General features: G+C 35.7%; 1 protein-coding gene across 1 annotated transcript in view; it reads left to right on the top strand.

The window, feature by feature from the left end:
* The first annotated feature begins 229 nt into the window (after positions 1-229).
* Positions 230-18,680, top strand: part of LOC106665528 (protein turtle) — a 284,176-nt gene continuing 265,725 nt past the window's right edge. Inside the window, exon 1 of the mRNA XM_014391999.2 lies at positions 230-425. The gene's annotated coding sequence lies outside the window, so the exon portion shown is untranslated. The remainder of the gene's footprint in view (positions 426-18,680) is intronic.

The raw sequence follows: 18,680 nt of genomic DNA, 5'->3' as shown, positions 1-18,680 counted from the left end.
ACCCCGACCGAGTGAACCCTCGTATTGACATTCGGCCAGGTGTCGTCGCCCTCGCGGATTCCCGTCTCCCGCCCCCGGCCTGCCACCGCCTCCGGCCTCCGGCCCGGGGTCATTTCCCATCTTCGGGCCAAGGGTCACCGCCAGGGTAACAGGTACCCTCAGGTGTTTTCGGTTTAAATAACTGAAGAAAAGAGTAGAGGGGCTGGATTTAAATCGGTCGTACCGGAGAAAAGCGGTGGTGGGGTGGCCAAGTGCGCGCGCATCACAGTGTTCCGAGGAACACACAACTGAGAAGCCAGATCGGCACGGAGTTGTTTATAGTGATCAGTGAAGTCGGTCCTACCTTTCCAACATCACAATAACTGTCAAAAGGGCACCAGACCTCGGCCCAGCTCATCGCCACTCTGACTCGGTTTTAACAACAGGTGAGACCTGTCCCGATATCAATTTTATCTCTGGACAAAAACCTTTTTTCACATCGACTCCACCTGCATTGAATATTGCAAATACATACTTAAAAAAAAGAAGAAATTTTATAGTTGAAAGCCTTGGAAACCGTCTTTTGAAATGTCAACATCGTTACCTGAGACCTTTTACCTCGACTTGAGAGGTCACGGCTAGGTTTGAAAAGCAAGCAAGATGACTGCTAATTTGTTACGAAACTTCGAACCGGGGATAAACAATTATTTTTTTAAACGTTTAAAATTTACATCGACAAGCCCTGTGAACAATTTAAATTTTAATATCGGTTATAATGAAATCCCAAAATCGAATCTTTTTATCCTCTTAAATGCGTCCATGTAGTAAGTTCTTTCAGTACTTAACGATAGTTTGTTGAAGTCGTGAGGAGCGGTCAAGAAAGAGGTAGTTTAGACACCTTTATTTTTTTGCCCACGTTTCGACCTTTATTCGGCTCATGTCTTTATGCCCTGAAGATGACCCAAATAAAGGTCGAAACGTCGGCAAAAAATAAAAAAATGTGTTTTTCTAAACTACATCATTCTTAAACGCTCCTCACGACTTTAACAAATTATAAAATAACCTGTCACAGAACACACATTTCTTACACAAGATAGTGAAATTGTTTAAATAAGTATGCTATATGTGAATTGATTAGGGTTTTTTTCTGCCCAAAGGCTTTGGATGCTATACTGTAGAAATATTATCGAAAGGAATCGGGTTAACGCCCCCAATTACGTAAATTATACACCCGAAAGATAATCGTCAAACTATATTATTACGCTTTAAATACGGACAATGAAAACGATTTCTATTCTAGGTGTATTTTTTTCTGCTAAAAATAAATGCATTTGTCCAAAATAACCCAATGTAATAAAGCAAAGAGGAAAGAAGGTAGAAAGAAGTCTTAAGACCTTTTCTGGGCTTTTCTAAGGGGGTGGAGACGCGAGTTGTCCCGTTTGTTACAAGTATCGGATTAAGTTTGGGTGCTATTGTTTTGTTAAAAACTAAGTTGGAGCCGGGTGGTAAAGTGGTCTCGGGATTGCGGTGGATGCCATTTAGCATCCGACTTTTCCAACTTTCAATCCGCCGGCTTTTCCTTGCCGGGCTTTTTTCTTCGTCAGTTTTTCCGATTCGATTTTTGAGTTAAAAATAGCCCGACGCTGAAACGGTCGAGAAAGCTTAATCGGAGGCAAGGTCGTTCCTCGGCTCAAATCGCGTGCAGTCTGCTGGCCGTAGGAAATCCGGTTTGGACATTGGGATCTTTGGACAAAGGTGACCGATTTTGTTTGATACGACCGTCATTCCTGACACGTAATACCTTGCGCTTACCAAATAAAGGGATGGTTCAAGAACCTGGCTCAATTTATGAAGCAAATTTGATTTGAAGGGATGTACCTATCTGGTCTGATGATCCTGGTTTGCAATCCGCCCTTTTGATATGTGGAGAAAAACGATCAAACTGCAGAAGATTTTAATTTTCATATGGCACAAACACGGAAATGTTAAACTATTTTACACGATTGCTAAGTATAAAAAAATTCGAAAGTTTCTTTAAAATATTTAATCGATACCTTCACGTGTTCTGAAGGTAAAAACAAATAAAAATAGTATTTTTATAATTTTAATTTTAGTATTTGTCCACATAATATTTTTTGTGAAATATTGCAAATAATAGCATAGTAGGATCAATACACAGGGTACTGCAGATTTTGCCTAAAAATTAATTTTTCCAAAAAATCTTCACGGTTTTTCTCCCGAGTATATATGATGAATTTTGATTCATTCAATATGGCTTTTTTTAAAATTAAAGTAGTTTAGGGAGCAAAAAATAATATGAAAATAGAGCTTTTAAAATTTTTAGTCTAGTATTTGTCCACACCTTATTTTTGCTGAAGTAGTGTACACAGTACATTGAGTTCATTATCAAAATATCGAACAAGTCTAATCTTTTAAATTTAATTATATAGTACATATTACCGTACAAGGTATCGCAGATTTTTTCAAAAAATCTTCAAGGTTTTTCTCAGGGGACTGCAAAAAAATGATGCATTTAATTAATTCGATATGGCTTTTTTAAAAATTAAACTAGCTTAGTAGGCAAAAACAAATACAAAAATATAGCTGTTAAATATTTTTAGACTAGTGTTTTTTCACATAATTTTTTCGCAGAAAAATTGTACAGGTTAGTGAACACATTGGGCTCAGTATTAAAATTGTTCTAAGTAATTCTTTAATTATTCTAAAATTTCCTTACCAAAATCAATCGATAACAGTAAGAGAAAATAGTTATTTTTATGCGTGACTCAAATTCTTGTCTGAAGATCTCAAAAAATACAGGATTTTGAATAGGAAAAGCACACTTAGTCAAGAGGCCGCAAAAAATGGACGGAAAATCGATCACCAAACATTGAAATTTACTAGAAAGCTAAAGGTTGACTTTATAGAGCGCTGGTGAGTTATGAAAATATTTCGAATAAATAATAAATAAAGGAAATTAGTTTAATTTTTTTAAAAATATTGATAAAACTGAAAAAAAGAGATTTTGTCTTGTAACTCTTTTTTTCAGTTTTATTTTTTTCTATGAAAATGCTTTCGATGCTTTGAAATTTATTTTCAATAATTAAAAAATATACTTCAAGTATTCGATTTATTTTTAAAAATACCATTAATTGCAGGTTATTCTTATCTGTCCTTTAAGATTGTTTCTAATCAATTACCATGGGTCAAAAAAGCTTACAAGTGCTTTCATACAAGTTTATTTGAACTTAAGCCACTAAAATTTTTGCCAATTTTAAATGTAAAATTTAACGTGTTGGCAGTTTTATTAATTTGAAAATCAAGACAATCCTTTATTAAAAGGGTTAATCGTTTATTTCCACTTTATCGTAATTATTCGGAAATCGTGAGATGCGGTCTTGTGTGATGTAGGTTTCAGTAAAACATTTTCTTTATCGTACCAACGTTTCGATCTTTATTGAGATCATCTTCAGGGCCTGCAATTTACAAACATTGTTTAAATTTAACAAATACATGTAGGATGTGGAAAAAAGTGAATTTACACAATGTAAAAAATATTTTTTATGTTCAATCAAAGTATTTCTACTCGTAAAATCAAAACCTACATCACACCAGACCGCATCTCACTATTTCCGAATAATCATCGACTAACGGTCACTAATCACCACATTTTATCTTAATGTTAAGATAACAGGAGGAACCATTTTTGTTTTTGTTGAAGTGGTAAAAAAAAACTATATCACAATGTAGTGAAATTTACACCAATATTTTTAAATAATTACTATTTTTAATTAATTGAGCATAGCCGCAAGGAGTGTTAATAATTTTAACTTCAGTCTTCAGAAATTTAATCGATTTTTAGTATCCTGACCTAAACAACAGAATTAGTACGCTCTAACATAAAAAAAAAAAACAAGATTTTTATTATCAAATACTTCCAGCGAATATATAAAACGAAATTATTTACGATGTTTTCTTACATTTCGACCTCAACAGTTTAAATGATGATTTTTCCTTCTAGAAGTTGGGATAATAGATCATCTAAAAAAAACCCAAAAAAAAAACAGTTTATCTTTCAATCCACAACGTTCGGATTTATTTTAATCCTTGCTCAGGTGAGTTAACGCATTGGTAAAAACAGTGGTCGTCAGTCATTAATATTTTGTAACAGTTTATTTAAAGAAAAGAATGTACCACGCTGGCGATTTTTTATGACTGATGACCACTGTTTTAACCGCTGCGTTAACTCACCTGAGGAAGGATTAAAATAAATCCGAAACGTTGTTGATTGAAAGAAAGGCTGTTGTTTTTTTGAGATGATCTATTATCTCACCTTCGAGAAGGAAAAATCATAAGTTAAAATTATTTACCATTCCAACTGTCGAAATTCGTTTCTGGCTAAAGAAATTGTAATAGCCTGTAATATTATAGTTCTCGTGGTTAATAGTTTATTTCCTGTTACGTTTCAGATTGAATAACGGCTTCTTCATCACTATATTATATTAAATGGTTATGCAGAGTATTTCAAGCAAAACATATATTTTTAAAATGTGCGATTTATGCCAAGCAGACATGTTTATTGTAACGTTTAAAAAAATAAATGTGCTTGTAATACCATAAATGTATACCTTTGGTTTATATAGTGATTGGGTCAGGTTTCTTAGAAGTCTATTTATTCTCTGTACCCTACGAAAAACGATTTCCAATGGAACAAAGAAATCGGGTCATAAATATTAGAGCATAGTGATATTTTCGGACTATTTTCAAATATAAAGGGAATTGTGATATTAGAAATATTTTCTATCAGGTTTCTTTAGCCATTCTCTCTTGTTTTTGTATTTGCCCTACAGAAACATATGTCGGACCAAAAGCTCATTTATATTTTAGTAGTTTTTTTGAAGTTTTTCTCTTATTGATATTGAATTGTAACGTATAATAATTTTTTTGTGTCATTGTTTTTAATTATTTTTACACGGAATGATGAACGTACGCACCTGCGCGAAACGTTCGCCCCATTGAAAAATTTATTTGTGCTTTTGGCAATGCGAGAATGGATCACATCTGATCTGGCACATGGTGACAATTCCTATGACAATGTTTATCTTGGCAGGAGTTCAGCCGGATCTCCGACCTTCTCTCATTTAGTCTTAGCGGTTCATTCAACGCTGCGGAACCGCCGTCATTCATGCTGAAAATAATAATTTGTGGAATGTTGAATCTATTATTTAAAAAAACGCTTCGAAGATATTTTTGTACTCGGAGATTTCAATCTCGGAAATTAAGTGAGGTAGAAGTTCTTTCATTTTTTGTTTTAAAGCAAATAAGCCCTCAGCCCTGTCTGTGGAAGGCCAAGGTTCAAAGATCTCTTTGGGATCGCGCATTCATCCCGGGAATATTTGAATCGTGATTAGGACAAAAAGCTGTGGCGAAAACGGTTCCAGTTTAGGCCCCTCCCGGCTTATCTCCCTGCCATCTGATTACGTCAACTTTCCGTTGCTAAATTTGCCTAACGTTTGTTTTACAGCCGACCTCCATTCATATTATTTACAAATGATGTTTCCCTCTTTAAGAAAATCTTTCTTGCCTGTTCAGTTTTCTTTTTAAAATTTAGTTAAAAAAATAATTATCAGGTTCATTACCGATGCCTTTCTATACATTTTTAATAAGTGTAAAGTAAATTTGTAAAAACACTCAAGTTCACTTTACAAATAACAGGGGAGTGTATAATATACACTGGCGATAAGTGTCGAAAATTTCAGATGTTTCTACTCACCATATGCAACAAAAACTCCCTATAAACCCCTGTCCAAATTTCAACGGTAAAGAAGTCATTTCAGGTTTTGGGTTTTTATTTTTTTTTCGACTTAGGTCTACTAAATTGCTTATAAACTTCAGAATTACTGTCTGTACAAAAATTTGGTTTGTGCCACCCGAAAGAACGTTAAATTTGCTGTGAGAAAATGAAATGGCCACGGAGAGCTTTTCGTGAAGTATACTTCATTTTTCTTATTACGTTTTATTAGGTTTCGTGGTCCGCTTGACCAAATAAATTATTTTCAATTAATTAAGGTTTTGATTGAGGTAAAAAAGTCAGCGTTACAAGCGGGATTCGAACCCACGACCTTCGGCTAAATACGGCGCTGCTCTACCACTGGAGCTATCGTGACTTCGATACACTCGGACACTAATTTGCCATCTCAACCCCACCTTTTGAATTTTCCCTTTGGTTTTGCTTATTTGGCCATTATTATTTATTTTTTAGTATTATTTGGTCAAGGGAACCACGAAACCTAATAAAACGTAATAAGAAAAATGAAGTATACTTCACTAAATGCTCTCCGTGGCCATTTCATTTGTCGCCGAGAATCAAATAGATTACACGACATTTGAAAAATGGCAAAAAGGAGGAAAAATTCAAAAGATGGGGTTGAGATGGGAAGTTAGTGTCCAAGTGGATCGAAGTCATGATAGCTCAAGTGGTAGAGCAGCGGCGTATTTAGCCGAAGGTCCTGGGTTCGAATCCCGCTTGTGACACTGACTTTTTATCTGATCCAAAACCTTAATTAATTGAAAAAAAAATTTACATTGCAGAACTGATGGAAAAGTCCTACACGAAAAATTCAGAAAGAACAAAAATATTGAAATTTAGAATTTTTTGAAAATGTTGGAACAAACTCCTGGAGCTTTGTAAATCCCCTCAAATGTTCCACATTCCATTAGCTTTCAGATGTATACCAAGGAAGAGGAACAAATCAAATCGCTGCCGGTAGTCGTTTCGTTCCCGACTATACACCCTCGTAAAATGGTAAGGGTATCCCAAATCCACCATTGTGAAACACCAAGGTCTATGTATAACCCACCTGTACTGGTTTCGCGATATGGGTAACACAATGCAAAATTTTCTCATCTACATTTTCGAGTGAAAGAACCAGTTTCCCTCAGCCTCTGATGAAGACATTGGAAGGTGCGATCTGCTGGAAGGTCTCAATGGTGTTCTCTCCCTGCAGCAGTAGCATTGCCGTTGCAGTAACCGTAAATGAAACGCATATCAGCAAGATATTCATTAGGAAACAAAGACATATTTGAAATCACCAACTTGAGGATGTTGTCAGCTGATAACATTAAGAAAACTGATTGAATCGAACTATAAAGAACTGACACGAAACTCAAGAGCCAGACGGATTTTCTGGGTTTTTCAACAAAATGCAAAATTTTTGGGTCTTCCAGAAGCGTAGTCCACAAAGTTGGGTATACTGCTGGAAGCTAATGGGAATGGGGATTTTTGAGGGAATTTGGAAAGCTCAAGTTTTCCTCATTTTTGGGTTTTTCGTGCAGAACATTTTTTATCAATTCTGCAATGTAAATAAATTTTCTTATAGAAAATTTAACGTCCATTCAGGTAGCACAAACCAGATTTTTCTACAGTCAGTAATTCTGAAGTCTATAAATATTTTATAAGACCTGAGCCGAAAAATAAAAATAAAAACCCGAAGGAGAGAGAGAGAGAGAGAGAGAGAGAGAGAGAGAGAGAGAGAGAGAGAGAGAGAGAGAGAGAGAGAGAGAGAAACTAACTTTATAGGAATCTCTCTTTCACTTATATAACATCTCCTAAGTTTTTCCTCTCTTTCTTTCTCTCTCACTGTCTCTCACAGATACTTCTCTCGTTTTCTGCCTCCCTCTTTTTTGCCTATCTCGCACTTTTTCTCTCTGTCTTTCCAACATACGCAAACTAAAACTAACTCGCAATTATCTTCATACTCTTCATGCAACTTCCCCACCTTATGGAAATATTCTTCGATAAAGAGTTTCTTGAACAACCAAACCAAATCAACTTCCTAGTTCCTTCGGACCAATCCGACTTTTGCCTACAATCTGGAAAAATATTGTTGCTACGTAGTAGTCATATTTGCCACTGCCTTCAAGCTGATGCAGTACTGTCGTGGTGTCTTCCTGGTCATATCCCTGGACCTGTCATCCTAACCATCTACTTCATACATTGTTTCTTTAAGACCCTCACTTCCCCACTGCCCAAAATGCTTCCTATCCATTTACTCGATTATCGCTTGTGCTCCAAGGGTGCGCAGTTACTCCCATCCTTTACACAATTTACCCGGCAGATCTTTTGATTTTACCTTTGCCGATCAGAATTGTTTTTATTTTAATTACAAAAGCAGTGGTTTAAGATATTTTTTGGTAATATTCAATGTATGAAATTGAAAAATGCGTTTAAGTGAAGGAAAGAAAATTATTTCGACTACATTGTAATTTAATTGATTTATTGAAAATTTCAGGAATAATTTGTTCACCTTTTGATTGGTTTTTCTTCCGGAGATTTTAATGTACAAAAAACTCATTGACAAGCTTTTTAAAAAGACGTTAGCCGGTAATTGGTTAAGTTATTGTAGATTTTAATTAGTCCACTCAAAAGGGAAATGATAAAAAGAAGAGGGCCCTACTTCAGCGTTTAAAGCTCGTTAAATTAAAATTAAATAAATAAAATAACCCTCGAGGGCCTTAACGATCGAGTGAAGTTTAAGTTAAAGGGTCGATATTTATCTCGGACGTTATCAAAAAGACATCACCAAGGTAAAAAGGTTTTTGTCATTTTCCCTCGACTTTCCAGGCGTTGCCTAGGGGCATTAACGGAATGATACCTAGCCGAGAAGATACACTCGGAACTAAATGAAATACGGAAGCGAGGTCTGTTTATAATCTCTCCTAACAACCTTTCCCAGAGGCAGGAGGCATTAGGAGAAAGGTCTTAATGGTCAGACTATGACAAAGAGTAAATAGGAAATAATTAGAAGAATTTGGAAGAAGAACGACGAGAAATTCAATTAGAAGATACTGAGTTTTATTTTAGAAAACTTAGGTTTATAAATAATACCTTAGATTTCGTGGTCAGATTGACCAAATAATATCTTTCAATTAATTAAACTTTATGTAAGGTTGGTGCCTAGTTGGGAAGTTGGTGCCCGAGGGGATCGAGGTCACGATAGCTCAAGTGGGAGAGTAGCCGCGTATCAAGCCGAAGGTCGTGGGTTCGAATCCCGCTCGTGACACTGACTTTTTATCTCAACTTAAAACCTTAATTAATTAAATGATATTAATTGGTCAAGCGGACCACGAAAAACAGTGAATTTATGTAAGGTATTGGTTGAGATAAAAAAGTCAGCGTTACGAGCGGATTCGAACCCACGACCTTCGGCTGCTCTACCACCTGAGCTATCGTGACTTCGATCCACTCGGACACCAACTTCACATCTCAACCCACCTTTTGAATTTTCCCTCCGTTTTGCCATTTTTCACATGTCGTGTAATCTATTCGGCGACAAATGAAATGGCCACGGAGAGCTTTCGTGAAATTAGACTTCATTTTACATGTTAAATCCATTAGATTTCGTGGTCCGATTGACCAAATAACATCTTTCAATTAATTAATCTTTATGTTAGATATTACTTGAGATAAAAATTTATAAATAATAAGTAAGTTTTATAAATAATAAGATCATCAAATCAGAAAAAATGGGCAAATAAGTCTTTCGCTGTCGTTTATTGACGATTTCTATGTAATTAAGTACGAAAGTTTCTGAATCGGTTGCATGTATTTTCGATAGGTCCGGATTTCCTAACACGTGTTATAAATGGGTGGCGGAAACCGGGGGTTGTTTAATGGGTCTTGGCCGTGTCAAAACTATCGGGTGGGATATATTTCAAATTTTAGAAACAGACCCGGGCATTAATCAGGCTTGAAATATCGGCGAGCTTTATTTCCGTCCTCACCTCGTCCGCATCGGTAAACCGGGATTCTTCAATATTCCCACCCGGTCTTCAGCTTCTTGAAACTTCAACTTTTGTGTGCAGCTCAAGCAGATCATTGTCTTCAGAAAGTTGATGATTTCTGAGAATATTTCTGAATATATAGCAAATTGTAATGAAATTCTGCAAGGATCTGTTATTTTATATTAAATACAAGCTTTCAAGTTTTCAAACGAAAGTCGTCGGATCAAAACGTGCCGGTTTTATTTAAAAACCTCTATTCGGTTATTTTTAAAACGTGGGCGTTAATCCATTATGTATTACCCGTTCCTATTGATAATGTCAATCCGTTTTTCAGTCAATTTCATCGGGCTTGTCCTTTCTTCTGATTGGAAAAGTAAAAAGTCACAAAAGCCTTTTGATTTTTGAGATTTCTCATCGACTTTGGCAAATCGAAATTTGATCGTCTTGCGAATTTGTGAGAGATTTATTTTACTGATTGAAGATTTTGTCGCTTTTGAAAAAACACAAACAAACTTCTGCAGGAATGTTAAGACCAAACGAGGCCAAATATTTTTTAAAAAATGCTTGCACGATTTTGCCGGCCGTTCTGCATATAATGTCGTTTTGAAATCTAATATTCGATGACTGGAAGAATTTTTTAAAAATATTGAATTAGTTTTGATAGCTTCGGGAGAAAACTTCAGATTGGACATTTTCATTTTATTTTCACTTATTTTCTCTCCAAAATATATTTTTATTACGCACAATAAAACCTATTAATTTTAATGATTATTTCTTCATATGTTTATAACCCTCCAGCGCTATGTGAATGCTCACCTTTCTCGTACTTTTATTCCCTACAGCTTTTGGCCTTCGAGCTCGATTTTGACGCTTATTTTGCAGACTGAATCACAAAAGTCTACTTTTCGGAGAATTTCAGAAATAGAATGGACCCTGACGTTTTCAAATCTAACATTCGATGACTAGAAGAATTTTTAAAAACTATTGAAATTCACTTTAATAGCTTCGGGAGAAAACTTCAGTTTAGTCATTTTTATTTTATTTTCATTTATTTTCTCTCAAAAATATATTTTTAAAACCTATTTTAATTTTTAGAATAAGATTACACACAATAAAACCTATTTATTTTAACTATTATTTATTCATATTTTTATAACCCTCCAGCGCTATATGAATGCTCACCTTTCTTGTACTTTTATTCCCTACAGCTTTTGGCCGTTGAGCTCGATTTTCACGCTTATTTTGCAGGCTTAATCACAAAAGTCCGAGAACTAAGATTTGAGAATTTTTGGAGAACTTTAGAAATTGAATGGATCCTGTTTGCGAATTAAGGCTTATTTATTTGTCTTTTGCCTCTCCTGAAAAATCACATAAAATTGCACTGTTTTTCTAAGTGTCTTTTTTTTTATTTTTTACGAGGGTTTGCAACAGCAGAGGAGAAACTCTCGGCCTCGGGGTGCCGGTGTTTTTAAAAATAATGCCCATTTGTATTTCGGGTTCGAATGCAGGGCCGCTGGATTTGAACCCGGGACCTTTACGACCGTTGCCCCCAGCCCCCTTTTCTAAGTGTTATCAACCAATTTTGATATTTAAGATGTTTTACAATATTTGTGGCTAAGGAATGTTAACAATAATGAATGGTTTATGAAAAAAGAGTTAAAATTTAGAAAAATGGACCAATCGTTTTGCAAATTTTAAATTTTGTCAAACTGAAACTATTTACTTTCCAAAAATCTCGTTAGACGTAACTATTCTTCACACATTTGCAAATAAATATACACATTTTTTATTTAATTTGATAAAACGGTTTTGAAGAAAAGTGCACGTATTTGGAGGTTTTTTCATATTTATAAGAATGGTCTTGTCCATGGAACATAAAAAATATGAAATTTAAATAGAATTGGTCTTTGGCATAAAATCACCTTCTTCTCCATTTAATTCTATCCACTCATTTATACGGTTAACGATTACCACATTTTGGGGTGACCCTAATATAGCTCAGTAATATTTTAGTATATCCGCCCTTAAATATTCTTAAAGGTGTCCTAATGAACACTTCCAACTGTTAATAATTAAAATAACTATTATCGTTTCCCCATCTTTAACGAAAACGACAGAAAAATATTAACTCGTTGACTTTGCTGACTTCAGTGTAGAAGATATGTTTAACGGAGCGTTACTCCCTCAAGAAGGAGGAACATAGCACCTTATGTAAATTAGCTAACCTTAGCTTAGATAATCCCCCCTTCGGATTTTCGTGCTTAAAGGTGCTTAACGTAAGCGAGAATTGCTGGAAATTATAAAGAAAATCTACCATCAGATGGCCAAATGTTTGCCCAATATGCTGCCTCTTAACTGTCCTTCAACCTAGTCAAACATATTTTTTGTTAAATTTAGTTTTCTCATCAGAACGTCTTTCATAGTAAACCTATGGGATACTTCATGACGGTGATTTTTTTCGAAAAGACGAAAAAGGATTTAAATCTTATTTTTTATGAAAATAATTTTTATTTTGTTATCTTACTTTCAGATGTTGTTTCTTAAAGTGCCATTTAGCTTGCGAAGTTATGTGAAATTAGAGTTCTATTTTTCTTTGTGTTCATGGTGAACCAAGCATAAATAATGATACTTCGTTTTGTTTTTTTCTCTATTAAATATGCTTAATGGTGGTTTTTCAAAAGAATATGACTGCACTATATTATTAAATTAATTAAGGTTTTTAGTTGATATAAAAATGTCAGTTTCACGAACGGGATTCGAACCTACGATCTTCGGCTAGATACGCCGCTGCTCTACCACTTGAGCTATCGTGACCTCGATCCACTCGGACACTTCCCATCTCAACCCCACCTTTTGAATTTTCCCTCCTTTTTGCCATTTTTCAAATGTCGTGTAATCTATTTGATTCTCGGCGACAAATGAAATGGCCACAAAGAGCTTTAGTGAAGGTATACTTCATTTAAACTTATTAAATTCACTAGTTAGTCAAGCGGACCACGAAAACTAGTGAATATATTATTAAAATGTATCAGCGTCAATTTTATCGTGATGAATGTTTGGAGAAAGCTTCCACTTACATAGCTGTCGTTTAACTAGTAAAAAATAACTAATTTACAATATATTCTACGAACTTTTCACTTTCCTCACCTGAAAAAAATATATTCCATGACCACTCACATGCCTAAACTCTATAAACATCCCAGCACACATGGTACTACTATTGGACTTTCCCAGCACTGTCCAAAATCTTCTCATAGCTTTGGTTCCTCGATATTCCACGATATGCCGATACCTCAGGGTTGCTGACATTATTTCCTCTGGTTTAGAGAACAGAGAATACTCGGGTGAGGTTTTTAGATTTGGCCCAAGCTTCTGATAAGTTCTCTTTAAAGTAAAAGTAAAGCGGTTCTTACCCACTCCTTATTATCTAACCCTTAAATCCTATTTAATTGGCAATGGGATGTAAGAGAAAAGACCGATCCGGCAAGGGAGCACTTTTGGTTCTCTCCTATTTACTATTTACACAGCTTAACTCCGAAAAATCGCAACACAACCTTTTGGACCTATAAGAAACCGCTTTTTCCTCTTCGATCCTACCCAAGCCACTTTCAGTATCCAGCAATATCTTGAGCTCTTGGAATGGTGCAAGTTGTGGAGAAGGAATTGAAGATCAAGACTCAAGAGACAATAATTCTAAACTATTTGGACCGTTACGAAGAACCTAAACCAGACAAGTAAAAAACCAAGCCAACACCTTCGACCTACTTGGACGTACGGAGCCAGAGGAGTGCTATTAAGTCATGTAATATCCAACTAAACAAGCATTCCAATCATCAAGCTCTTAAAATAATTCTCCAACCTTCTTATTACTTAACGTCAAGACCAACTTCCGACCTGACCAACGCAATCCGTCATAATGATACAATAAAAACACTATTCAAAGGACACGGCAGAGTAGTGTGCAGCCGATAGGTAGCTTTCGAAGGATCTTTCTCATCTTCACCGGATTACGAATTTGGGCCAATGTCCGCGTATGCGTCCGTAAAGTTGCTCGATGATTCCTTCTTAAAGATTAAAACTTAGATTGAGGACGGCAAAGAGTTCGATTTTTGGAATAAAAGTACGTTTTATTGTATATAGTAAGGATATATGTATCGTTTTCTGTTTCTTTTTGTGTTTATTAAGATTGAATGTATTTATTAGCGTGAATGCGTAGTGCGAGACAGCCGACGGTAGAATATTAAGTACTATTCCTCCATAACTTAGTGAACTGTATGTAAATACGAAAGAATACCTTTAAGAGTGAGAAGGTTTGGATTCAGCATAGAAAGTGATGTTGGAGGTTGAACTTCATCATCGGAAAGAATAAGACCGAGTTGGATGATTTTCCAGCCCGTAATTTATTGTAAATTACACAAAAGCGGCCTTTCCGACGGGTTTCGAGATGTGGTGTGTTAACTCTATTCACAGATTATGTATGCAGATTTGAGCATGTACAAATCGGCAATCAGTAAGCTAACCTCAATGTCCACTACGAACCTAACATTCTCTTCATCTACAATCTTCCAACCCTTTATAAAAATTCTGCTCAAACCGTCTTCACTACTTCCCATCGGAAGAACCCTATGATGACCCTATGACCTCTTAGTCCTTAATCCGATAACAGACTGAGTCCGAGCATTCCCTCTCAACATCTGGTTTCTACACACCTTCAACCATGAAGAACAATTTAGGGGTTCATAGTCAACCTTAGATATTACTGTTTTGGGTTGTGGTCCTTAATGATGCTTAATGGATTTCCAACGTCCTTGATATCAATAACTGACATTTGTGTAGTTAGAAAGCAGAATTTTGCCCTCATGTAATGGTTTATAGTAATTTGATCGAAATGATCTCGGTCTTGGTGGATCTGTGCTGAAAAACCGTCACAGACATTGTTAGTTACCTTGTCTCTTTGAAATTCAACTGTAAAAGGACATATGCGTCTTGGATTTCTGTCAGCTAACGAGTATGGCAAAATATCGTGATCTGTCTCATTTCAAAAATGAGTTTAATAATGAAACAACGCTACTTAAATACTACGTTCTTTGAACTATTTCTTCCTAATTGGGTCATGCTTATTAGGAGTTTCAACGTTTAATTATGTCCCTATGATCAAATAACAGTTGATCAATTAGTACAAAATTGCGTTTATCGAACTCCCCCGTTGCTTTTTCGTTTGTCGTTTCTTTTCCCCCATTTTTGGAAAAGGGGTTTGAAGGAAAGCAAAAAAGGCATAAAAATTAAACGCATGTCCTTCTTTGGTTGGGATAACAAGCCGTGAATAGTCGATGGGGCGAAGCGGTTAACATAACATCGACAACGGGCACGAGGGGAAAAGTAAATGCCCCTTGGGACGATCTGTGTCCCATCGTAGATATGGTGTCACATGAATGGCATACATCAGGCACTCCCTTTTTCCCTCAACTGGGCAAAAAAACATCATTACCGATACTCTTGAAGATGACATCGGTTTTTAGAATACTGGCAAACTTCTAGATGAAAAAGAAAAGATCCATGGCTTCTTTATTGAGTGAGATAAGCTTTTAACTTACGTTCTTAAAAGGCTCCTTGATTTCATAAATCTCCTTATTCGTAATGCTTGATCGTGAATCGTTTGAGGAAAAAGGGAAAATTTAAACGTTCCAAATATGACTTTCTATTTTAATTGAATTAACTTTTCAATTAAATTCCATTTTGGGTCGTTAATTGATGATTTAATTAATTACAACGATTTTCCAATTACACAGGTTATACCCTCCCGTCACAGCGTGTCGAAATGACATTATAAGCTGTTCTTTACAGCTTTGAATATTGCAATTGTGTGGTGGCAGGTCGAATGTGCCGGCCTCTCTTCAAATCCTTGTCTATGTTTAATCGCCTGTCAGATCACCCTCCACATGTTATTTAATTGATTGTTTGATTTTCAAACTGATCAAAGCTCATAACGGGATGGATTTCTAATCCTTAGTCGATGTAATGTCAAAAAAACCTGTTTTAACTCTGTAAATCGTATGGAACTCGTTTAAATTCCAAGCGTTCGGGATTTGGATGACAACCGGCACTAGGTCACTTTTTGGGTCCGTCTTCACTCGTGGATTTGTGCCTTCAAACACGTTTCGGCATTGCGCCATCTTCAGTAAGGAACTAAACAGCCTGACCCAATAAGTGATCCGGTGTCGGTTCAGCATTTCACCGATTCGCAGACCCTCAGCATCAACCCTAACAAATTCCAACTTCATATGTTTTCCATGCGATGTATTCTAGCCGACGCGTATTTCTTAAATGGAAAAAAAATGTTTTTCTAGCTAAATAAGTAACTTTTGGGAAGGGATAAAAAAAGCCGGCCAGAAGATCTACTGCACCTCGATCTGAATAGATCTATTGTGCTCCCCTGTTATTTATAACTAACTGGCCAGCTTCAGGTTGTCAATCAGCCTCCACATTTTGCCAGCGGCTCCTTAGTGTAGGATCTTGCTTGTGGTTTTTCTTGTCCTAGTTGCAAGAATCTGCACCAACATAGACCTTCACAGAAACGTATAATGTGTTCTGTGGTCTCCTCCTCTTCATGGCAGCATCTGCACAGTGTCTCTTCTGTTTGTACTCTTTAGTACCGGTGCTGTGCTTTCTTAAGTGGCCGTGCCCTGTCAGGAGTCCAACTAGAATCCTAGTTCGGTTACGGTAGCTTTCCAGTAATTGTAAGTTTTGGGGACGGTCCTTGTATAAATCTCTTCGGGTGCGACATACCTGTGGTATTATTCTTTTTTCCCTGTAATACATATTTCCGTTTGTGCAAGCAATTATTAATTTATTAAATATGTCTACAAATTGAATTAGTTAAAGTTTTAATAGACGATTTCAATTTTTTTTGAAGACTCAATTGCAAGGAATCTAACACTCGAGGGACCTTAAAAAAGGTCAAATTTTTGTCATTCTAATTTTTCATTTTTCTCAATCTAACACGATCTAACAGGGTTAACACAAAGATCGTAAAAACCCCTACCATCTTCAACCTCGTTATCTTCGATTCCCCCCATTCTTTTTTCTCCAATACATATTTCAATTTGTGCAAGCAATTATTTATTTATTAAATATGTCTACAAAGTGACTTAGTTAAATTTTTAATATACGATTTCAAGTTTTTTTGAAGATTTAATATTGCAAGTACTGTAACACTCAAAGGACCTTAAAAAAGGTCAAATGTTTGTCATTCTCATTTTTCATTCTTCTCGATCTAACACGACCTAACCGAGTTAACAGGGTTAACACGAAAATCGTAAAAAACCCCTACCATCTTCAACCTCGTTATCTTCGATTCCTCCTATTCTTTTTTCTCCCATACATGTTCCAGTTTGTGCAAGCAATTATTTATTTATTAAATTTGTTTACAAATTGAGTTAGTTCAGTTTTTAATAGATTTTTTCAAGTTTTTTTTAAGACTCAATATTGCAAGGACTGCAACACCCAAGGGACCTTAGAATAGGTCTAATTTTTGTCATTCTCATTTTTAATTTCTCTCGATCTAACACGACCTAACAGGGTTAACAGGGTTAACACACAGATCGCAAATACCCCTATGGTGTGAGTCAATAGTGATAAGGTTGCCAAGATTTTTTTGTGTGGATATAGGTCTTTTGTAAAATCTATTTGGCAATTAGCAGTTAGTAATATAATTAGAAAAAAACGCTATCCTTCTTTTCCCGTCAGTATAAAAATCGTAATTAATGGCCCAGCAATCTGTTACAGATAGGAATTTCTTCGCGAGCCAGGTGGGTTTCATTCATGCTCGGGCGTAGTTATATTTAGTTAAGAGGTCAGGAGAATCTTCTAGATGTAGGCGGATATATATTTAGACGGATTACACTGACCGACAACGGTCCGAAAACAAGAACCCTTTGAAAATAAGGGTTGTTTCTATTATAGAGACAGTATCAGGACGTGCTCGTCTTGTCTATTACCGGTTTATTGACTAAACCCACTTTGGCTAAACGGAAATGGCACTAAACCGTGCGTGACATTTATAGATAAAGTTTTTACCCGTCGCAGTCCTTGTTCGACGTTACTTTTAAGTCGTTGTAATAAAAAAACACGGATTGACCATGGCCACGACAATTTTTTCCATTGTTCTGCCGTAAAGCCAAGAACATTTATTAGAATTGATATAACTGCCCATTAATAAGAGATTTTGAAAGCCACCGCTGCCTAATAAATTGTACTTAAACTTAACTTGGATTAATACTTGGCTTTTATTGTAAATCGCCCTATCACCTTCTGCCACCGCGCACGGAATAATTTATGACTTTGAACGGCCTTTTCCTAAAGTATTATAGATAACGATAACTGTTATGAAAAATGAAGCAAACAACTTTTCATTTCACCCTCTTTTCGCCCTCGAAGTTGAAGTATCGATCATGTGTCTAGCACTCTTGTTCTCCAGACGAGACCAAACAGCGTTCCTTTGGCAAAACTAGGGCGTATCATGAATAGAAAACTATAAATCCGATATTTTTGTTCTTTTAGAGAAGAAATGTTTTCCCACGTGACTAAGGGTTTTTATTCTTTTGCATCTTTTAAAAGCCGTGATAATAATAATCATAACAAAAACCAACCAAGTCCAGTCATTGGACTATGTACTAATTATTTATTGGAAAAGAATAAAAATAAAATATATTTATTTATTACCTTGTAACTTATATATAAACTTATATAAAAAGTTTCATCTTTATCCAAAGTTTTGTAAAAAGTGACTATCAAAGTACTGACAACTCAATCAAGCAGCTTGCTGGACTGCATACATAAAAATTACTAAACTGTTATTTTTCTCCAATCTGTATTATTACAAAAGTTTTTTTTATAGTAGTTTAACAATAAATTTTATT

The sequence above is a fragment of the Cimex lectularius genome, unplaced genomic scaffold (genome assembly GCF_000648675.2).
Source record: "Cimex lectularius strain Harlan isolate CLEC.00 unplaced genomic scaffold, Clec_2.1 scaffold296, whole genome shotgun sequence".
Classification (NCBI taxonomy): Eukaryota; Metazoa; Arthropoda; class Insecta; order Hemiptera; family Cimicidae; genus Cimex; species Cimex lectularius.
The sequence above is the reverse complement of the archived record's forward strand: the minus strand, read 5'-3'. Positions and strand labels throughout refer to the sequence as shown.